Consider the following 24,068-nt stretch of genomic DNA (forward strand, 5'->3'; position numbering starts at 1 on the left):
CTTGGGACAGGGTGTAGTAGGACCATGGGGCCTCCAGCAGGAGGCCATGAAGTGCCTGGTGCTTCCCATCACTGTATAAATCTGGAACAAAAAATCCAGGCCACACTTACATAATGGTGGACTCTCTCCCGGCAAGCAGTGATGCTGAAAAAGATTCAGGGGTCATAGTGGATAATCAGCTGAACATGAGCTCCCAGTGCAATGCTGTGGCCAAAAAAGCTAATGCGGTCCGGGATGCATAAAAAGGAGGAGTAGGAGCAGAGAGGTTATATCACCTCTGTATTTGGCACTGGTGGGATGGCTGCTGGATACTGTTGCCAGTTATTTGCCCACAATTCAAGAAAGATATTGATAAATTGGAGAGGGTTCCAAGAAGGGATGGGGCTGCAGCAAGCAAAGGTGGATTAAGATTTATTGGGGCTCTGAGCACAAAGAACATCTGGGCCCTCCCACGTACTGGGGAGGCCACACCCACCCACTTTTTAACATGGACATAGTAGCCTCAGGCAGTCGCAGAATGGTAGCACGGGCAAGGGCTGCTCTTCACAGCAGCTCCCCCACTGCGAAGCACAGCTCCTGCTAGCAGCATCAGCATCTTCCGAGTAGCAGTCTGAGATCTGCATTAGCCCCCTCCCTCACCACGGGGCCCTTCCCCCTACTCCTCCTCTCCTCCCAATGCCCCGTCCCCCTGGGTGGTTCACTTAAGGTCTGCTGTGTCAGCTACCCACGCAGAGCCGAGACAGCATACAGAAGGAACACACACACACAATGACCACAAGATTCATTAAGGTACAAAAGCACTCAGCCAGAGTTATCATTGATGAAGCATGGTCCTAGCTCCCCGGATCAATGTCTACAGTTACACTAGCACATGTATACCCAAGACGATGAACACAGTTCACTGAATCACTGGACTTCCCATTTCCCCCTAAGCTGGCCAAAGACACTCCCTCTGAGACTCCATTTTTTACATCAATACAAACAAGTTACGTATTGTCCCTCTGACGTGGTTAGTTACTGCCCCCTGATGTGGGTTGTTACCACCCATTACCTTGTACATGTTGGTTCAATCAAAATGTCACTATCCATCACACTGTCATTCTGACCTTATCTTTAAGAGAGTGTTTCTGTTATATTTTTTCTGGAGGGGGTGTTTGTACCATACTTGGTATCGGGGGGTGTTCTAGTACCATCCTTCTGGAATCTGTTTACATGAGTGTCCTATGCCTATCCTTTCTTAGGTATGTGTATGTTTTTGCAATACCAGCCCTGTTCTTGCCAGTCTCTTTGAGCGTGTACACAGGCAGAGCCTGACTCCTGCTTACAACCTGTCTCTTGCTGACTTTGCTTTATATTAGCAAAGCTTTGATCACTACTTTAGCCCAGGCCTCAGGCCTCTGATACAAGGGCTTATGTCTCAGGATCTCTTCCTACTACACTTACATGGGGAACAAATATTTCTTAAGGGGCTCTTTAATATAGGAGAGAAAGGGATAACACCTTCCAAGGGCTGGAAGTTGAAGCTAGACAAATTCAGACTGGTGATAAGGTATAAATTTCAACAGTGAAGGCATTAACCATTGGAATGACTTACAAAAGGTCACAGTAGATTCTCCATCACTGACAATTTTTTTTATCAAGATTGGATGTTTTTCTAAATGATCTGTTCTAGGAATAATTTTGGGGGCAGTTCTCTGGCCTGTTATACAGGAAGTCAGACTAGATCACAATGATACCTTCTGGCCTTGGAATCTAGGAATCTATGAAACCTTGAAAGAGCATGTTCCAGAAATACTTCATATTGACTATTGGTCTCATAGTGATACTGTGGTGATATCAAAGACTATTGCTGCATCTGGCAATGGCTAATACCCTCAGATCTTAACTAAAGGTTTATGGACGATTATATAGGTACATTACTTTCATATTTTATTAAGGTACTTATGGGATTTCATTAATCCACATATACTTTACCTACATCCTCAAGCTGTGTATAATTCCTTTCAGTAGGCATCATGACACATGATGAGTACAATGGGCTTCTCACTGCCACTTGCTAATCTATATGAGGGTACATCTACACTACGGGATAATTTCGATTTTACATAAACCGGTTTTATAAAACAGATTGTATAAAGTTGAGTGCACGCGGCCACACTAAGCACATTAATTCGGCGGTGTGCGTCCATGGTCCGAGCCTAGCGTCGATTTCCGGAGCGTTGCACTGTGGGTAGCTATTCCGCAGCTATCCCATAGTTCCAGCAGTCTTCCCCACCCCTTAGAATTCTGGGTTGAGAGCCCAGTGGCTGATGGGGCAAAAATCATTGTCGCGGGTGGTTCTGGGTAAATGTTGTCAGTCATTCCTTCCTCTGGGAAAGCAACGGCAGACAATCATTTCACGCCCTTTTTCCCTGGATTGTCCTGGCAGATGCCATAGCATGGCAAGCATGGAGCCCGTTCAGCTTTTTTTTTTTTACAGTCACCGTATGTGTACTGGATGCCGCAGACAGAGGCCATACTCCAGCACTACCCAGCAGTATTCATTTGCTTTTGTATGATAGCAGAGATAGTTACCAGTTCTTCTGTACTATCCACTGTCAGGGTAATTTGGTAATGAGATGATGGTTATCTGTCCTTCTGTGCTGTCTGCTCCTCTCATGGGTGCCCCTAGCTGAAGTCAGCTGGGGGTGCAAAAGCAAAATGGAATGACTCCCTGAGTCAATTCCTCCTTTATGGTTTCTAAAAATAGAGTCAGTCCTGTCTAGAATCTGGGGCAAGTGTACTAGAGAAGCAGTGTATCAGAGAGTACAGCTGCTCTGTGTCAGATCCTGCAGAAATGATGAGCTGTATGCTATTCACAGGGGGTGCCCTTGCAACAACCCCACCCATTGCTTCTCCCCACCCATTAACCTTCCTGGGCTACTGTGGCAGTGTTCCCCCCATTTGTGTCATGAAGTTATAAAGAATGCAGGAATAAGAAACAGTGACTTGTTAGTGAGATAAAATGAGGGGGAGGCAGCCTCCCAGTGCTATGACAGTCCAGGCAGGACATTAAGCCATGCGGAGGAGAGGAGCCCAGCATCCCACTGCTATGATAGTCCAGGCAGTACAAAATCTTTTCTTTACACAGGAAAGGGAGAGGGCTGATGGAGCTCAGCCCCCAGTTGTTATGATGAGGATGGTTACCAGCCATTCTGTCTCATCTACTGGGAATGACCAGGAATCATTCCTATTGTCACCCAGGCACCCCCAGCCAACCCCACCTGAGACAAGCCAGGAACACTCATGGGCTGACAGCAGTGATGGATATCAGTCATATTGTACCATCTGCCACCAGGGAGAGCAGAAGAGCTGATACCGCTCTTCACTGCTGCAGCATCGCGCCTACCACCAGCATTCAGTAGACATAGGGTGACACTGAAAAAAGTCAAGAAACGATTTCTTTCTCTTGTCTTTCATGTGGAGGAGGGAGGGAGTAAATTGATGAGCTATTCCCTGAACCACACCGGACAATGTGTTTGACCCTACAGGCATTGGGAGCTCAGCCAAGAATGCAAATACTTTTCGGAGACTGCTGTGGACTGTGGGATAGCTGGAGTCATCAGTACCCCCTCCCTCCCTCCATGAGCATCCATTTGAGTCTCTGGCTTCCCGTTACGCTTGTCACGCAGCACTGTGTAGCCTGTAGATTTTTTTTCAAACGCTTTGGCATTTCGTCTTCTGTAACGGAGCTCTGATAGAACAGATTTGTTTCCCCATACAGCGATCAGATTCAGTATCTCCTGTATGGTCCATGCTGGAGCTCTTTTTGGATTTGGGACTGCATTGCCACCCGTGCTGATCAGAGCTCCACGCTGGGCAAACAGGAAATGAAATTCAAAAGTTCGCGGGGCTTTTCCTGTTTACCTGGCCACTGCATCTGAGCTGAGATTGCTGTCCAGAGCAGTCACAGTGGTGCACTGTGGGATACCGCCCGGAGGCCAATACCGTCAATTTGCGGCCACACTAACCCTAATCCGATATGATAATACCGATTTTAGTGCTACTCCTCTCGTCTGGGAGGAGTACAGAAACCGATATAAAGAGCACTTTATATCGATATAAAGGGCCTCGTAGTGTGGACAGGTACAAGGTGAAATCAGTTTAACGCTGCTAAAATTGGTTTAAACGCCTAGTGTAGACCAGGCCTCAGATACAGTTTCTGCTACAGTAGGTGAGATGTTACAAGCCAAAATGACAAGAAGTGTCAAAACGCACTAAAGCCTGTGTAGAAGACACTTCTTGTTCAGACCCTCTCCATGCTTTTGGGCATTTCCAGGACCATTTCTGGATTTTACCTTTTGTAATAATTCGGTCAGTGCTTTCCAAGGACCAAGAAGCATGAAATGAATTTTCCATAGCAGTTTTCTAATGCCAAGAAAGCCTGCAGCCCTGTAGAATTATCAGGTCCTGCAGACAGAGTAGCTGGCTAGCTTTGGGTTTTGTTGAACTGGAAGGATTCCTTCAGCACCACCAACTCTGTGTTCTCAGTAACTTGGATTCTTCTGATAAAATGTACATTTCCTTTTATTCATTGTCAGCTAGAGGTGGTCCCAACATGGGATCTTTCATGTGAGCCTCCCAAACTGCAGCATTGTGGGTAAAATGGAATCTGGAGTCAAACCACTCTGGCTTTGGTTTTATCAAATACAAGTGATGAGATTTGCAAAGCTGCAGTCTCCTTGGCCCATTTTTGTTCTCAAAGCACATTTCTTCTATCAGCTTTTTACTGCTTCCAGATTAAGTATTTGCATTTTGTGGCTTCCTCTTGAAACTAAACTAATTTTTAGATGAGTGTGTCTCCTATTAGCTGGTCAATAGTGTACTGAAAACTCATTCTAGATACTGGAAGTGCTGATTCTGCTGTCTTTACAGAACTTTGGAATGAATTTTACAGAGACATGCTATTTTACCTCAGTACCTCTAAGCAAACCTCACCCTAATCTGAACCCAAAGGTACATTTATTCCTCCACTGGGCCAATTTCTAAGTAGTCTGAGATTTAGCCTATGCCCTAATAAGAAGGATCTTCCCCTCTTGATACCAGCAATGGTAAACTTGCCACTGAGTCTGCTGGCGTTTCGCCACCATTGCTAGTCGCTCTGTTTGATGCGTTTCAGAACCACACAGCTGGGTTGCAAGTTACGATTTTCTACCTGTAGTCTTGTATAATGATCCACAAATAAAACACATTATGGCCACATGTCTATTGCATTCTCAGTCTTGCAATGGACAGAGCACTGGGGCCAGGTGCACATTTGCCTTGTTACAGTCTGTGTTTGTTATATAAGTAGCTAACTCTTTTTGGTATGTGGTGGTCCATGCCAGGGTGCTGGGGGACATGATGACTTGTCTGGCCCTGTAGCTGCTGACCATGTTGTAGAGCAGGTGGGATACTGCCCACTTCGTGACTGCCAGCTCCCCCATTGTGACTGCAGGTTCTACACGAGGACCTCTTGGCAGCAAATGTGCTGGGACCAGGACCACAAGCACTAAACTGGGGTTTTCACTTTTAATCTGTAAGGAGATGGAAGGGATGGCAGAAATGCAACCCAGACCTAGGGTCTGAACCATGCCCCCAAATCTGTAGACTTGAAAACAGCTAAAGAAGTGCTCCTGTCTCCAGCACCCAGACACCCAGCTCCCAATGGGATCAAAACCCCAAATAAAGCTTATACAGGGTAAACTCTTAAATTGTCCACCCTCTATAACACTGATAGAGCGATACACACAGCTGTTTGCTTCCCCAGGGATTAATTACTTACTCTGGGTTAATCAATAAGCAATAGTGATTTTTTGAAGTATAAAAAGTAGGATTTACGTGGCTCCAAGTAATAACAGACAGAATAAAGTAAGTTACCAAGCAAAATAAAACAAAACACACCAGTCTAAGTCTAAAAGTAGGAAACTGAATACAGGTAAATCTCACCCTCAGAGATGTCCCAATAAGCTTCTTTCACAGACTAGACTTCTTCCTAGTCTGGGCCCAATCCTTTTCAGACCAACATTGTGGCTTATGGCCTGGGTCCAGCAATCTCACACACCCCTGTAGTTATAGTCCTTTGTTCCAGTTTCTTTCAGGCATCTCTTTGGGGTGGAGAGGCCATCTCTTGAGCCAGCTGAAGACAAAATGGAGAGGCTTCCAGGCCCTTTTATATTCTCTCTCTTGTGGGTGGAAACTCCTTCATTCTTCCATGCAAAATCACAGCAATAGATGGAGTTTGTAGCCACCTGGGCAAGTCACATGTCCATGAATGATTCAGCTTTTTGCAGGCCAACACCATTGTTTACATGTTATTTTGAACATTCTCAGGAAAGCTCAGATGTGGATTGGGGTCTCCCAAATCCATTGTCAGTTAAGTATTTCTTGATTGGGCACTTACTCAGAATAGTCCTTTCTCAAGAAACTGACCAAATGCTTCACTGATGCTACTTAGAATCAAACACATTGAGATACAAGTACAGAGCCAATATTTATAACTTCAAATACAAAAAGAATACACACATACAGACAGCATAATCATAGCCAGCAAATTACAACCTTTCCATAAACACCTTACTTGACCTCCTTTGTACAAGATTTGTTGCAACTATAGAACCTTGGTTTATACGGTCACAGTTCATGTCAATAATGTCACACCACTACCATCCCACACACACACATAACCCAAACACAGTCTTATCTAGCCATACACTGGGGCATGCATCCATAACCCATCACACCCCTGCACACTTGTCGCTGCCCCAAGTCCATCCATACACTCATCGGATCCAGCCTCATGAAAACCACCCGCACAGTGACAACACCCACATTCCACACAGGCCTCAGTCCCTGCTCCTCACAACACACTTTCTTCTTTCAAAGGGTTTTACTTCTTTAGCATTGGAGGAACAGCTACATGCCTTGTAAATCTTATCCAAGGGCTGCCTGAATAAAAGCCACAGCAGAGGGAAGCTGAATTATGCATCCCTGAAGTCCCCTTTCGGGGTGTTTTGGGAGATGTGCTAGGCTAGGGTAGTCAATTATGTTTTGTCAAGATCCACATTTCTTGATCAAGGTCTAGTCAAGGTCCAGACCCCAGAGAAAATAATTTTGAAAAAAATAATACCAATGATAATAAATACATAAAAAGATCTAGGGGTCCATTCGAAAGCATCTGGAAGTCTGCATATGGCCAACGCTCCTGCCTTTTGACTACCCCATTAGGGTCTCTTACTGCTAAAGAGCTGTGTGGGTCCATGTCCACAGAACTGGGTGCTGCACATTAGCATTCAAAGGGAAAGAACAGTTGCTTATGCTGGTTTTTGCTGAAACCAGTTCTTCTTTGAAGGAGGCGAGGTCATAGCATCAGCAGTCTGACCAGCCAGGGTCAGAAAGGAGCCCCCTTCTCATTCCACTTCTTAGCTGGAGCACTTTCAATCCCCTTCCTTATTCCAGGTCTTGGAGGAGGTGTTTTTACTTGTGATGATTAATCAAGGAGGCTGGGAGGAGAATTTAAGAAAGAAACCACATGAGGCATCTCTGCCACTGAACACAGAGGAGAGGAGAAGATCAGTATAGGAAGGAGGAGCTTGAGTTTAGAAAGATTGGGTTAGAACCAGCTTGCGGTAAATTGCTCCACTTCAGTTTCACATAGCATATGCCAAACAGGTTTGATATGATGGTAAGTAGAAAAAGGGGAGCTTTGATGACCTGACATGTCCTACCAGCAAACAAAAACACACTATCGAGTTGTTCCACCAAAACAGAAGTCTGTTTTTGTTTGCTGGTGCAAAAGGGAGAGCACAAAACTGGTGGGTAACATTGAAATTAATCTCACCGACCAGTCAGAAACTGTGCTTCTGATCCCACACTGGTTATCATGAAGCAAAAAAAGAAATCACAGTCCCCTTATTGCATTCCAGTTCTCTGGCTCCCAGTTAGCATGTAGGTCCAGTACAGTTAGAAGTTATTTTAAAACTCTGCTCACATATACAAAATGTTCTTCTGACCCCAAAGGGTCAGCCACGTTATCAGGTCAATATGATTTTGGATCTTCCTCAAAATACCACACTTCCAGCCAATCCTGCAGTATCTAAAACTACAGGTTTATTACAAAGAAATAAGAAAGAACAAGAAGAGAGTTGTAAATGGTAAAGTAATCACTTCAAAGTCTATATATCAGGTTCTTTTTAGTATTGGTGAGTTTGCTGGCTTGAAAGTTCCTCTGGAATACAGCCACAGCCAGGATGTATCATTTGGTCCTTTGTTCAGAGCTTCAGTTTGTAGCAAAGTTCCTCCAGAGGTAAGAAGCAGGATTGAAGAGAAGATGGAGATGATCCAGCTGCCCTTTACAGTCCTTTTGCCATGTGTCTGGTACTTCCTTTGTTTCAAACACAAGCTTCCCAGCACATGGCATTGAAAGGCCTTAGAGTTGTCTCCATAGGCATGCCTCTGAATGCCTTGCTGAGTCATAGAGTGTAGTCCTTGGCTCCTTTCAATTGGTTCATTGTACAGCTGATGTCTCTTGATGAGCATCAAACAAGTCTAGTCTGATGCCATTCTGGCTGGGGGTATCACCCAGAAACACAGCACTAGTTTGGAAATACAGATATACCACATATATCTTTAACTCACAATATAAATTGATACCAACATAAAAACAAGATGATGATACTTTCAAATCATAACATTTTCATTGACACCTTACATGGCATATTTGGTCAGATTCCTTGAAATGTTACACTGATAACATAAAGTGTCCCACATATTCCATACAGCATCACAGAATGCAAGGAGCCTGGAAATGAATCAGGCTTTACACATACTATCAAGTGTTGGAAATTACAATTCAGTGGCAAGACTGTGCAGTGAGATGGCTATGACTGATTTACCCAGCCAGCACTTGTGTGGTAAGTGATGTAGGAGAAAAACCTTGAATGCGCACACAGCAAAATGCTTTGACCTCATAACAGCCCTTTATCAGAGACGAGCCATAAAAATGATGTGAGGTCTGAAAAACCTGTCTTGCGGCGAGAGACAAAAAGGGACTCATCCTATTTAGTGTATCGAAGAGAAAGTTAAGAGATGACTTGTTCACAGTCTCTAAGTACGGGCACAGAGAGAAGTTTTCTGATAGTAGAGGGCTCTTCAGTGTAGCAGGCAATGGCAGAGTGAGAGCCAATGGGTGGGGGCTGAAGCTACAAAGACTCAGGCTGGCAATAAGGCACATTTATAAGTGAGAGGAATTGGAAGAGCTGTTCAAAAATTGTTCCCTGAATTTTTCTGATGAAAATTCCTTTTTAGAGAAATGGAAGTATTATTAAGAACATTTCTGTTTTCAGCTATTTTTGTAGTTTTCATCACCCCCACTCCAACTGATTTAATTTATGCTTTTCAAAAACAAAAAATAAAAGGCAGTTGTTGGGTTTTCTGAAATAAATCAAAAAAAGATGTAGAAAATTTTCATTTTCTTGAGAATTTTTTATGAGAAATAAAATCCACTTCCCAACTCTCTGTGGTAATTAACCACTGGCCTAATTTACATAGTGATGTGAGAGATTCACTGTCCTTTGTAGTCTTTAAATGAAGACCAGATGTCTCTCTCTAAAATTGCTCAGCTAGAAGTCCTTGGGCTGGATGCAGGAATCCCTGGGTGAGGTTATCTGGCCTATTCTGCAGGGTCTCAGGCTGGATGATCCTGATGGTTCTCTCTGGCCTTAATGTAAGGGGCCAACCTTACTAAAATTTAGTGGCTTGTTGTTGTTGTTGTTGTTGTTGCTAGCTTCCCGTACCAAAAGGGCAACTGATGGGACATCAGGACCTTAGACTGACAGTCCCCAGGGGCAATGGAGACAACTGCCTGGAACTGAGTGAGGCTGAGTTAAGGAGAGAGTAGGAGCCCAAGCAAAGCTGGGGAGCAGGGCCATGCCAGCCAGAGCCAAAGAGAACCAGAGAAGCAGCTCAGAGAGCAGACCTGTGCTGGGAGGAGAGCCACAGCAACCGGAGCCAGAGGGGCCAGAAAGGCAGCCCAGGGAGCTGAAGGCAGAAAGCAGCACTAAGGAAGGAGCTGGAGCAGTCCAGAGCCCAGTGCGGTGAGCAACTGGGGAGAGCGAGGGAGACCCTGGGCAGTGGGCCCAGCACAGGGAGATGCCCCCAGTCAAGAGGCCTTGCAGGCCAGACTTGGAGGGGGATCATAACCCTGATGGGGCAGGGGCAATGCTGGAAAGAAGGGTCCTGCCACCTCAAGCCTGAGGGCATGTGGCCACTGCCAGAGCAAGTGTCCAACCCACAGCATCCCTGCAACACAGCCAGGGCCTGGGAGGGAGGCCTGGGACATGTGAAGAGCAGAAAGGATGTGCACATATTTGGAGAGAGTCCAGTGGAGGGCAACAAAAATGATTAGGAGGCTGAGGCACATGACTTACGAGGAGAGGCTGAGGGAACTGGGCCAACTTAGTCTGCAGAAGAGAAGAGAAGAGTGAGGGTGGGATTTGACAGCAGCCTTCAACTACCTGAAGGAGGGTTCCAAAGAGGTTGGAGCTAGGCTGTTCTCAGTGGTGGCAGATGACAGAACAAAGAGCAATGGTCTCAAGTTGCAGTGAGGGAGGTCGTTGGATATTAGGAAAAAACATTTCACTAGGAAGGTGGTGAAGCACTGGAATGGGTTACCTAGGGAGGTGGTGGAATCTCCATCCTTAGTGATTTTAAGGCCTGGCTTGACAAAACCCTGTCTGGGATGATTTAGTTGGTGTAGGTCCTGCTTTGAGCAGGAGGTTTGACTAGATGACCTCCTGAGGTCTCTTCCAACCCTAATCTTCTATGATTCTATGAAAAACAGTGGCAGAGTGAGCAGGGTCATGTGGCAGGTCTGGGAGGGAATGAGAAGAACAGTCCCTGGCTGCTCGCTAGGCTGGGGATCCAGTGTCCAGCACTGGGGTACTCTCCAGCCATACAGGCTGCCCAGAGTCTTCAGAGTTACATAGGAGGCTGCTTCCCTCTCACCTGCTTTGGTTTGGGATAAAGATTCCTGGCAAATTAACAGCAAGAGCCTCCCTGTATTGCAAGGGGTTGATCATGTGACTGCAGTAGGTTCATGGCATTGACAGCACTACCATATCACATGACATCCCAACACTGCCACCTTCTCCCACACCAAACATTACCACAAGGAGTACAGCTCCTCTCCATGGAACTTGTTTCTTTCCTACCCTGGGCAGCCTTCACCCACAGTGGTGAAAATGGTTTTGAGTAGGGAGTGCGCCAAGCAGCAGCTGAGAGTTCCTGCTTTGTGGCTGGAGAAGGTTTTGAACTGAGCACTAGGAGGTGGCATCTCAGTGCTCTCTCTGTGTGCAGCAGCATTTCCCCAGTTCCAAGGCAAATCAGCTCCCAATGCACCCTACTGCAGTCCCTGGGTGGAGGAGTTTCCATTTTCACAGATGCTAACGTTTTCTGCATTAGCCCCAGACATCTCCCCAGACTGCATCTGCTCCTTCTCCCAGAGCTCCAGCAGCTGAAGGGCAGGGGAAAAGCTGCCTTCTGGGGTCCGAGGGCTGGGCCAGAGGAGAAGTTTGCAGCCCATTGTGTTGCACATGAGGAATGCAATTGACAACAATCAGCGCAAATGCCTGCCAGTGGGGGAAGGGCAGCTTCTTAGTACAGTGACTGCTTGAGCCCCGTTCAAACCTGAATCTCCAGCAAAAAAGTAAAGGAAAGCAGAGAAGGTCATTAACATGAATTTCCAGCAGTTGAGCAGTTCATTCCTGGCACCAACCCAAGGCTGCCTTGGCCCTGGATGACCTAAGGGGGCTTTTCCCACATGAAGCCTGATAATAGACATTAACGGATCCCAGCTGAGGGAGTGGATGGAGAGACTCCCTGAGAGAGGTCCCTGCACTCTCTCCTGTTGAAGGCTTTAGGATATGCTCCTTTTCCAGCTGGCTGGGAGTGGTCTTTGGGATCTTCTGGGCATGAGTTTCACAGACCCTGAGTGAATAAGGGGGGAGATGCAGCTGAGGGGAGCAGGTTGTGTTTTGGCACAGACAAGCCAGATTCCTAGGCCCTGTGATCCTGGAAAGGCACTAATCCCAGGGCACCTTTCCACCAACTTGTACAGCCAGCCAGTGTGGCAGGGGCAGCAAGAGCCTGCCCTGTTGCTACCATTGGTTCAGATGAACTGGCTTTGGGGGAAATATTAGTGCTGTCAGGCTCCTGCACCTGCACAGTTAGAAACACTGCTCAATTGGACTTGGTTTCACCAGGGTTAATGAACAGGGAGGTAAAAATGTGTCAGTCTGGCCACTGGAGCCTTGTCTTCACTAGAGCTCCAATGGTGCTAGCACCTGCTCAGCCAAACAGCTTGTTGTACTGGTGGAATCTGCCCTGTGACCCAGCCACTTCCCCAAGTACCCACCCAGCCCTGTGATGCTGTCAGTGCTAGGGTGGCTGCACTCAGGGGTGGCTCTAGACATTTTGCCACCCCAAGCACAGAGGGTCTGCTGGTCCTGTGGCTTCAGTGGACCCTCCGCAGGCATGCCTGCAGGAGGTCCACCAAAGCCACGGGACCAGTGGACCATCCACAGGCAAGCTGCCGAAGGCACCCTGCCTGCCGCCCTAACTGCGACCGGCAGAGTGCCCCCTGCGGCTTGCCGCCCCAGGCACATACTTGGAGTGCTGGTGCTTGGAGCCGCCCCTGACTGCACTTCATGGCAACACAAAAAGCCTGTCTAGATTATGTCTGCTATTCAAATACCTGATTGGCTCTCCAGGTAGTTGTGACATTATCTGATTAAAATATGACTATATAGCTCATTGTTGCAACCACTGTTATATATTTGCAGCAAATCTTGTACAGAGGCTGTTGAGTGAGGTGTCTATGAAAAGGTTATGATTTGCCGGTTATGATTATGCTATCTGTATGCACGTATCATTCTTGTATGTGAAGTTATAAGTATTGGTTCTATACTTGTATATCTAGTGTTTACTCCTGGGGAAACACCCACTAAGTAATTAGCCAGCACATTTTGGAGGCACTATTCAAATTGAGTGGTCCGTCAAAGGAACATTTAACTAACAATGGACCATGGGAGACGCTTATCTACATTTAATGAAATCTCCTGCAGTGACTAGGCAAAATGCATGGACATGTGACTTGCCCATGTGACTCCAAATTTCATCTTGTTGTGCTTTTCCACAGTAAGAACAATGGGATGCCCTCCACGTGGCAAAAGCTATAAAGGGCAAGTCCTTCTATGATGAGATAACTGGCTCTGTGGATGAGGGGAAAGCAGTGGATGTGCAGCATATTGGGCAGCATTAGTAGGAACGTTGCCAGCAGATCAAGGTAAGTGATTGTTCCCCTCTGTTCGGCACTGGTGACGCCCCAGCTGGAGTATTGCATCCAGTTTTGGGCCCCCCACTACAGAAAGGATGTGGACAAATTGGAAAGAGTCCAGTGGAGGGCAACAAAAATGATTAGAAGGCTGGAGCACATGACTTATGAGGAGAGGCTGAGGGGACTGGGATTGTTTAGTCCGCAGAAGAGAAGAATGAGAGGGGATTTGATAGCTGCTTTCAACTACCTGAAAGGAGTTTCCAAAGAGGATGGATCTAGATTGATCTCAGTGGTACCAGATGAGAAAACAAGGAGTAATGGTCTCAAGTTGCAGTGTGTGTGTGTGGGGGGGGGGGGTTAGGTTGGATATTTGGAAACACTTTTTCACTAGAAGGGTGGTGAAGCACTGGAATGGGTTACTGAGAGAGATGGTGGAATCTCCTTCCTTAGCAGTTTTTAAGGTCAGGCTTGACAAAGCCCTGGCTGAGATGATTTAGTTGGGAATTGGTCCTGCTTTGAGCAGGGAATTGGACTAGATGACCTCCTGAGGTCCCTTCCAACCCTAATATTCTATGATTTGTTACTCTGGAGGAACCTTGCTGCAAACTGAAGCTCTGAACAAAGGACTGAATGACCCATCCAAGCTGTGGTTGTACTCCAGAGATTTGACTCAAGCCAGCAGTTTATTCCATCACTGCTACAAGCCTGAACCAAGAACTTTGCCATTTCTGTATGTAATTGATTCCTTTAACCAATTTTAATTTTTGCCTTTCTTTTTATAAAGAAACCTTTAGATTTTGGATACTAAAGGATTGGCATCAGTGTGATTTTTGGGTAAGATCTAAGTTATATATTCACCTGGTGTGTTGGATCAGAAGAACCTACTTTTTTTATCAGACTGGTTGTGAAGAACCACTCATCTCTGAATCCAGTGGTTTTGGTGGTGATATAAGAGCTGCCTTTATGTTTCCTTGTCAGCCAGGGTGGTGAAACAGGAATTTACTTTTGTGGCTGGTTTGGTATATCTTATAAAAGAATAACCACCAGTTTTGAGTTGTGTTTGCCCTATTTCTCAGCAGCGTGTCCCGAATTTGGCATCCTTAGCTGTGACCCACTAAGGCATGGTTACAGTAGCGTTTATTATGGAAAGTAATTTCACTCACCTGTGAGCCCCTGCTGCATGGGAAACCACCAGGGAAATATGGCATGCTTGTGCACATGACTGCAAGGAACTAGACTGATCTGTTCACTGTGGACACTCAATGTGGGATCTTACTTGGCATTTCATCACCATGAAGACAAGAAAAGCTGGAACAGCTTTGTTCTGGTCACTGGGGTGTGCATGCCCCATACAGAATAACTTTTCTTGACCTGTGTTTTCATTGCATCACCCAGGAGAACAAGCCTTGTTCCTTGTGATGGAAGGAGAATTTTAGAGCTGGCAACACAGTAGGAGAGGCACACTGCTACTGCTGGTGAGGTGGCAAAACTTGAGACACTCTTTTGTGGCGGCAGAATACACCCTTTAAGCGTCCTGCCAGGTCCATTGAGCAGTCCCACTGAAACTGGCCAGGCCTCAGGGGGAATTGCACTATTCAATACAGCTGGTCAGCAAAAGGAAAGTATTTTTGTAGGAAATTTAGAAAAATGTTTGATTTTTCAATGAAAATTGAAAATGAAATCCAAAAGCTGTTCCATTCAGGCTGTGCCATTCACTCTGCCCCATTCCACCTCCTCCCAGGAATGTGCTGTGTCCCCGCTCCTCCCCCTCCCTTCTGGAGCACTGTCAAACAGCTGGTGGCAGACAGAAGTGCTGGGAGGGAGGAGGAGGAGCAGGAACACAGCATGCTCAAGAGAGGAGGCAGGGGGAGCTTGGCTCCCAGTGGGTGCAGAGCACCTACTAATTTTTCCCTGTGGGTGCTTCAGCCCTGGAGCACCCATGCAGGCGGCACCTATACCCTGACTGAGGCTGGCTGGAAAGAAAACCCATGAAATTACAGCAGTGGGTTTCCATTTTTAACTGTAATGTTGTTTGGATGGAAATTCCAAGGTATCTTGGTTGATTGTGCCAGGTGCTGGCCACATGGCTTCACCACACAGGTCTCTCCCATTCTCATGAACATACTATGTGGGTGATAGCACAATCCCTCCATAGGCATTTTGGAAAATATGGGAGGGTATGTGTGTGTGTACAGACTCAATTATGACTAACAGTTTTACCCTAGCGGAGTTTGCAGGGTCTAGCAGCATTGCTAGCAGAGCTTGGAAATTCCTTTGTATACAGGGTCTGAATGTACTACCCCCTGACAGCTTGTTTGGGAGCAGGAGACACTTCAGGAGCAAACTCTATTTATATGAGCACCCATTGTTTCATGTTCTCTGTGTATATCTATCTACATCTATTTTCCTACTGTGTTTTCCACTGTATGCATCCAATGAAGTGGGGCTGTAGCCCATGAAAGCTTATGCTCAAATAAGTTTGTTAGTCTCTAAGGTGCCATAAGTACTCCTGTTCTTTTTGCAGATACAGACTATCATGGATGCTACTCTGAAAACTACTCTGCATAGTTATCGAGCAGACAGGGATTGTGTAGCTCTAAGTGATCAGCTTTGACTGGTGTTGTACTGATAGAAAAGAGCTCCCTAGATATTGAACCCAGCCTTGGTTTCTGCTGGCTTCACCTGACAGAAGGGTTACACCTTTAAGGAGTTAAGGCACAGACACACACACCCAACCTGCATATGCTTTGAAGCACACTTGTTACAAATTCATGGATACCAAGTCCAGAAAGGATCATTGGGATCATAAAATCTGCCCTCCTAGATAACACAGGCCAGAGAAATGCCCCAGAATCACTCCCGGAGCAGACCTTTTAGAAAGACAGCCAATCTTGACTGAAAAATGGTCAGTGATGGAGAATCCACAACAACCCTTGGTAAGTCAGTCCAATGGTTGCTAATTACTCTTTGTTAAAGTTTGACTTATTTCTAGTCTAAATTTGTCTAGTTTGAACTTCTAGACATTGGATCATGTTAGACCTCCCTCTGTTAGGCTGAAGAGCCCATTGTCAAGTATTTGTTCCCCCCATAGGTACTTATAGACCGTGATCAAGTCACCCCTGAACCTTCTCTTTGTTAAACCAAACAGATTGAGCTCCTTCAGTCTGTCACTGTAGGACAGGGTTTCTAATCCTTTAATCATTGTTGTGGCTGTTCTGACCCCTCTCCTTCAATTTATCAGCATCCTTCTTGAATTGTGAGCACTGGAACTTGACCCCATTTTCTAGCAGTGGTTGCACAAGTGCCAAATACAAAGGTAAAATAACCTCTCTACTCTATCTGAGAGTCCTCTGTTTATGCATCCAAGGAGCTGTAAAACCAAGTCCATTCTGGTGGCTGTGCACCACACAGGTGTACTCCTAAAGCTGCCAGTTACTTTTTTTTTTTTTAAGTGATTGAAGGTGGTTATTGCAGATCTTCAGATCACTAGAAGTACAGCATGGGAGCAGTCTCCTTGGATTCTTTGTTTAGTATCATTGATGATATGTTTAAAAACAAGGACATTCCAAGCCAAAATGTACATTTAAATGGAATTAAAACAGAGTACATACCAGTAATTGAAGAATGTCAGAAGGTAGGGTTTCTCTCACTGGATTCCTCACTGTAAACAGTCCTCACACACCCCCACAGCAAGATCAATACCATATGCTTTATTTACAACATGCAAGTCAAGTACAAGTTCCCCAAAGCATACAGCTTTTTCCCTCTTCCCAGATACAGAGGCAGAGTTCTCATCACCCTGAGCTCCTGGTATGCCAGCCTCCCCACTCCTGTCTCTCTTAACTGCCCTCAGTGGAGGCACTGATTCATCATATTAATTGGTTAATCACCTGGTGCCTAATAATTATCTCATCTATTTGGCCCACGTGGGGACTTCTGTCAGGTGCATAGAGTGATGAATCAGCCTCAGGCCACTCCCACTCTGTCACACATGGTAAAACACATTGTCCCCAAATCAAGCATTACAAAACCAGGAACTACAGCATTATGTTGCACTAATAGTCTCCCAAATATACTGAGCTATGGAAATGCAGAGCTAGGGCACCCAAATAACCTTAACTCTGCCCCATAGTGACACTAAAATATGAGAAAAGAATGTGTCTTTAAAATGAGTCTTATCTAACTTGGGACCACAAAACCTAAAAAGCCTTAATGCTAACCAGAGGGTTAGTGTGTGGCATCACTGCAGGGCAGAGCTAAGGTTGTTTGGATGCCTTAATGACATATTTCCAGAGCTTATGATGTTGGGCTTCCAGATCAAAAAAGAGGATTCAGGAGATCCATTCCTTGTTCTGCCACAAACTTCCTATACAGTGCTGGTCAAGTCACTTGAACCAGACTATTTGTAGGTAGAATGACTCAGTGCTTCAATTTCCCTATGTGAACTGGGTATAATAATCCGTCCCCCTCACAGGGCCTGTCTAGAAACCATCAGTAATGTTTAAGAGGTGAAAACAATGAAGCTGTTCAGGAAGAAATGTGGCACTGGGCTGGGTGGAATGTGTGGAGCCCCCCAGGTAGGGACGAATACTGGGAACCAACAGCTGTGCTGGGGACTGAGGTGGTAGCAGACTGTTCTGGGGATGGGGAGCAGAAGAGTGAAGAGGTCAAGGACAGAGTAGGTGGGGTAGCTGTGACACAAGGCTGGGGCCTCACCTGAGAGAGCTATAGGAGCATCACTGAATACCATGCACCACAGTTCATTGGGGTCCTACAAGCAGCATGGGGAGCCTAGGCTCATGCTGTCATGATGCCTGCCTCACCCATGAGCCACAATAGGCTGTTCTGATTCATCGGCAAGGGGTGGTATTTTGGCCTATTGTGGTTTGACACCAGGCTTTGGCTGAACCACTGTGTGTCCCCCACATTCCCAGGAAGCCCTGCTCTGAAGTGGGCTCTGAGGGCATATGGGCATGTTTTGGGCCCAGGGGACAGTGCTGTGCTGTGTAACTGGTGGTGGCTTTGCTTGGCAGCAGTAACAATGCTGCTGTATTGCTGGAGCTGGGAACTCCCCACTTTCTGGTACTCCTGTTCCTGAGTTGGCGTCCCCCATCACTGGGCTCGAGGGAGGCCAGAGTGTCTGGGATTCTGCAGGTGCAGGGGCCAGTGTAATGTTTAATTACTGGTAGAGAGTGATTCTTTCCTTTGATGACATGATGACTCCAACAGGCAGTGGCGGATTAATGATTCTGCCGTCCCCAGGCCCTGAAATAATTGTTGTCCCGCCCGCTCCGGCCCTTCCCCGATTGCACCCTTTTCCCGCCCCCATTCCAACCCCTGACCCAAAGTCCCGCCCCAACTACACCCCCTCCCTGCCCCTATTGGATCCCTTCCCCAAATCCCCACCTCTTCCCCCAGCACGCCACGTTCCCCCTCCTCCCCCCTCCCTCCCTTCCCCACGAAACAGCTGTTTCGTGGCGCAAGCGCTGGGAGGGAGGGAAGAGAAACAGGACACACCGCACTTTCGCAGAGGAGGCAAGCTGGAGCAGGGGAGCTTCTCTGTGGGTGCTCAAATTTGCCGCCCCTTCAAATTTCTCGGCCTAGGCAATAATGAGCCACTACCAACAGGAGCCGCCATGTCTGCAGCCTGTCCCGCAAAAGGTTGTTTCTGGTGCACTGTTATCAAAGACAACCCCGGAGCCACATCCCATGAGACTCAAAGCACAGACTGCAAAGCCCAGCCATGTGAGGGCAAAGGCAGTCTGCTGAGAGAGATGCAGAGCCCCCAGCCTGGTTGCATTGTGTATTATCTTTATCTTGTCATGCTAATGCTTCCTTTGGGGAGCTGCAGGTGCCTCACATAGTGTTTCCTGGTTGTCTAAGTCTGCGTCTACACTATGAGCTAGGGGTGCACACAACAGGACATCTGGCTGCTGAGCTCTTCTTGCCACTAGAAAGCCCCAGACACTTGGGCTCTGTCTAACCATGAGCTAAGGATGTGATTCCCTCCTCATGCACACACACTTGCCCTAGCTCTCATTGAGCTAGTGTGAAGAGGCATAAGCTTGTAGCCACAGGAGCACTGGTGGTGGTAGCATGGCTGAGCTGTGCCAAGTGAAAACACGCCTGAAACTGATTGGTATATACTTGGACTGGCTCAGCCATCCCTCCACTGCTGTTACCCATGCTACTGCAACTTCATTGCGATTATATTCATGCTAGCTCAATAACAGCTGTGTGTACACAAGCAAGGGAGTCACACCCATAGCTCATAGTGTAGACAGAACCTAAGTGTGAGTCTGAGATTTCGTAGTGACAGGAAGGACCTAGTAGCAGGATGTGCTGTTGTGTACAGGAACCTGAACTCTGCCGAAGCAGCGTTTGTTGATAAGTGAAGAATGAAAACTGTTTTCCAATCTTAAATCTACGATCACCAGTAGCTTCAACTTTGGACCCCACTCTGCTCTTTTTCCCTGCTGGGTGGAGCTCAGTGGGGCTACTCACGTGAGAGAATGCTGCAAAATCAAGGCCATAAGAATTAGGGGCTGTCGAGATTGATTTACTAGGGAAGATGAAAATAGCTGAGTATCTCTAACTTGACTAAGGATGTCTTAGGGGAGACGTGAGAATGTTGTGCAGACCCCAGGCAGGGGAAGCATTCTGTGCTGTGGAACATAGGGAGAGATGTGGGAATAAAATAAAGAAAGGAAAATGCAGGCTGACTCTCAGGGGAAGTCTCTTGAGAGTGAGATGAGTTAGGCTGTCAAATGATCTCCTAAAGTAATCTTTGTCATTTTCTGACTTTTGATCACTTAGCCATGCAACCCTGGGATAGTATTAGAGCCGTTTTACACATGTAACTAGTACAGAGCCACACAGGTTTATACAGCACTCTGTAGGCATGGCAGAGGGGAAGGTTCCTGACCTGGCAATTCCTCACACTCTGGGGACTGTGTATTCCTAAGAACATAAGAACAGCCATACTGGGTCAGGCCAAAGGTCCAACTACTCCAGTATCCTGTCTTCCGACAGTGGCCAATGCCAGGTACCCCAGAGGGAATGAACAGAACAGGTGATCCATCCCCTGTTGCCCATTCCCAGTTTCTGGCAAACAGAGGCTAGGGACACCATCCCTGCCCATCCCATTGCCTCCTCCAGGTAAATATCTCCATGCCTGTACTTGGAATTACCATCTCATTTCTTCCATTGTCATGGGGTGAGGAGGGATAACTGCCCTACAAGCACTCACAGGCCACTACTGTCCCCCAAAATCCCCTCAAGGAGAGGGTTTGAAATGAAGTGAGGGAGCCACTGCTATTCTGTCAGCTCAGCATTACCATAGGAGGGTTTGTCCTGCTGGCTTGGAAGAGTTCAATGGAAAGTAGCTGGTTTCCCAAGTTTGACCCACATCACCCATGGAGCCTCCACTGATGGGCTTCTGTCAAGGAATGGGGAACATATCCCATCTAGCCAGCACTCCAGCTTTCTGTGCCACCTGAGCATGGACTCGCCCACTGGGTTAGCTGAAGGGAGTGTTTGCCCCAAGTACACAGAGTGAGAGATTCCCCCAAACTTCAGCCACAGTGTTTTACTTAGCTCTAGTACTTAAGGGCAAGATGTAGGGGTGGGGGTTGGAGAACGTGAGGGGCTATGGGAAAGGGCGGGGGGGTCGTTAGATGCAGGTTGATGTTAGCTTTGAATAAATTTTGTAATATTAGGAAAGTTCCAGGGGGTCGAAACAATGCCAGGGTTGTGCCAATATTCCAAAAGGGCAAGCAGGACAACCAAGGTAATTATAGGCTAGATAACCCAACATCAGTACTAGGAGAAACTATAGACTGATTGATATGGGACTCAGTCAATAAGGAATGAAAGGATGGGAATACAATTAATACCAAAGAGCATGGCTTATGGAAAACTTATAAACAAACTAGATATTTTTGATGAGATTAGAAATGTGGCTTCTGATGTTTTGATGTAATATACTTAGAATTCTGTAAGATGTTTGACACAGGCCTGGTCTACACTATGGGGATAAGTCAACCTAAGTGACACAACTCCAGCTACATGAATAATGTAGCTAGAGTTGATGTAACTTAGGTCGACTTACTGCATTGTCTACATTGCACTGGGTCAACAGGAGAGATACCTTACACTTTTTGTTCTGGTACAGTACCAGAGTTAATGGAAGAGTGATCTGCAGTTCATTTAGCAGGTCTTCACCAGACCCAGACCGTGCATCGATCGCTACAGTGCAGACCAGGCATCGGCAACCTTTCAGAAATTGTGTGCCGAGTCTTCATTTAGTCACTCTAATTTAAGGTTTTGAGTGCCAGTAATACATTTTAATGTTTTTAGAAGGTATCTTTCTAGAAGTCTATAATATATAACTAAACTATTGTTGTATGCAAAGTAAATAAGGTTTTTAAAACATTTAAGAAGCTTCATTTAAAATTAAATTAAAATGCAGAGCCCCCCAGACCGATGGCCAGGATCCAGGCAATGTGAGTGCCACTGAAAATCAGCTCACGTGCCACCTTTGGCATGCGTACCATAGGTTGTCTACCCCTGGTGTAGACATACCCATAATATTGCACAACACTGTGATTAAAAAATTAGCACTGCACAAATTCAGTGTAACTGTCATAAATATGGAAAGGTAACCTTTACATATGTAGTAGCATAAAATTCCTCCTGGCCAGATGTACTGAATCACTTTACCTGTAAGGGATTAAGAATCTCAAATAACCTAGCTGGCACCTGAACAGAAGGACCAATGAGAAAAGAAGATACTTTCAAATCTGGGGTGGGGGAGGGGGCTGTTTGTGGCTCTGTTTGTTTTCCCTCTCCCGGAGAGAGAAACCAAGCAGGGACAAATATCTATTAAAAATATACCTGGAATGATCCATCTAAAATTACAAAAATTGTAAGTAGGCAAGGAAATGCGTTAGGTTATCTATTGTTTTGGCTTGTAAATTTTCTCTGTGCTACAAAGGTAGTTTTATTTCTGTTTTTTGTAACTTTAAAGCTAAGCCTAGAGAGGAATCCTCAGTGTTTTAAATCTTTTTATTACCCTGTAAAGTTACCTTCCATCCTTATTTTGCAGCTATGATTCTTTTACCTTTTCTTTAAATAAAGTTCTTCCCTTAAGAACCTGATTGATTTTCAGTGTCCTAGAGACAAAGGTCTGGTCAGTATTCACACTATTCTCAAGCCTCCCCAGGAAAGGGGGAGAAGGAGCTTGGGGGAATATTTTGGGGAAATAGGGACTCCAAGTGACCCTTTTCCTGAATTTTTGTGTAAATCACTTGGTGGTGACAGCAATACCATCCAAGGACAAGGAAAGGAATTGTACCATGGAGAAGTTTTAACCTAAACTGGTAGAATATAAGCTTAGGGGGTCTTTCATTCAGCTCCTCACATCTGTACTCCAGAGTTCAGGGTGGGGAGGGAATTCTGACAGTAACAATTGAATAGGTTAAAAAAATGGCTAACTCACTGATCTCAAAAAGTAATTGTTAACAGAGAATCAGCACTGATTGGTTGTGCTTCCAACAAGCATCTGTTCTTGGCCCACTGATCTCTACATTTATCATTCATTTGGAGGAAAATATAAAGTCATTGTTGATAGAGTTTGCAGAGTGGTAAATTCTGAGAACAGGTCAGTTCTACAGAGCACTCTGGGTCCTTTAGTTAACTGAGTGCAGTGAAAATATACATATCCGTGCAGGCCAAGCTTATGGCATGGGCACTGTAACCTGGGAAGCACTAACTCTCAAAAGAAGCTGGGGACGGGTCATAGGGGAAACCAAGTGAACAAGCCCAACCAGTGCACCGCTGGGACTGAGTGGGGTGATGCGATCCTTGGCTGTATCCACAGCAGAATACTGAGCAGGAGCAGGGAGGTGGCATTACCACCATATCTGGTGTTGGGGAGGTTGATGCTGGCATGCTGTTCTGGCATCCACATGCTATAGAGGATGCTGAAAAAGTGGAGAGAAGAGCTATAAGCATGCCTAAGGGCTTGCCCGGATGATGAGTAGATTTACACCCTAGCTCGCCCTGCACTAACTGGCCATCTAGACAAGCCCTAGAGCGAGAGACTTTTGGAGTGGGTTAGCCAAGAGTGGATTGAGAGTAGAGCTGCAGCAATAATGGATATTTCGATTCGCTGGCAATTCACAATTTATTTTAAAGTTTCAGGTCAGAGTGAACCAAAAATGACATGTTTCAAAAGCTTTGATGAAATAAAAGTCAGATATGTTTCGAGTTAGATTGAAACATTTTATTCAATGTTTTATTTTTTGTTTTGATTTCAGGCATTTGCACAATATGAGAGGACTAGATTCACTGGCTGAGGGAGGGGTGTGACAAAGTGGGTTTTCCTCCTTTTTATGTTGTACGTGAGCCTATATGAGTCTTACTGTTTTGCATGAATACTGTGTGTGCCTCAGTTTCCCAGTGTATTGCACCAATGCATAGGTGGTGGGAATAAGGGTGTGTGACTTTTGCTGAGACCCTCAGGGCCAGGTGAGGCAGCTTCAGCTACCTGCACATAAGTGATGACTGATGCCCTTCGTAACCTGAGACCCAGGAGGGGGATGTGACCAGGTGACACTTTACCCAGGAAGCCAGATAAAGACCAGGAGGAGGGGCAATGGGTGTGCTGGAGGTTGACTGCTGGAAGCTGAGCTGTAGGGGACTTGGAGAGGGAGGA

Source organism: Gopherus flavomarginatus, chromosome 7 (genome assembly GCF_025201925.1).
Source record: "Gopherus flavomarginatus isolate rGopFla2 chromosome 7, rGopFla2.mat.asm, whole genome shotgun sequence".
Classification (NCBI taxonomy): domain Eukaryota; kingdom Metazoa; phylum Chordata; order Testudines; family Testudinidae; genus Gopherus; species Gopherus flavomarginatus.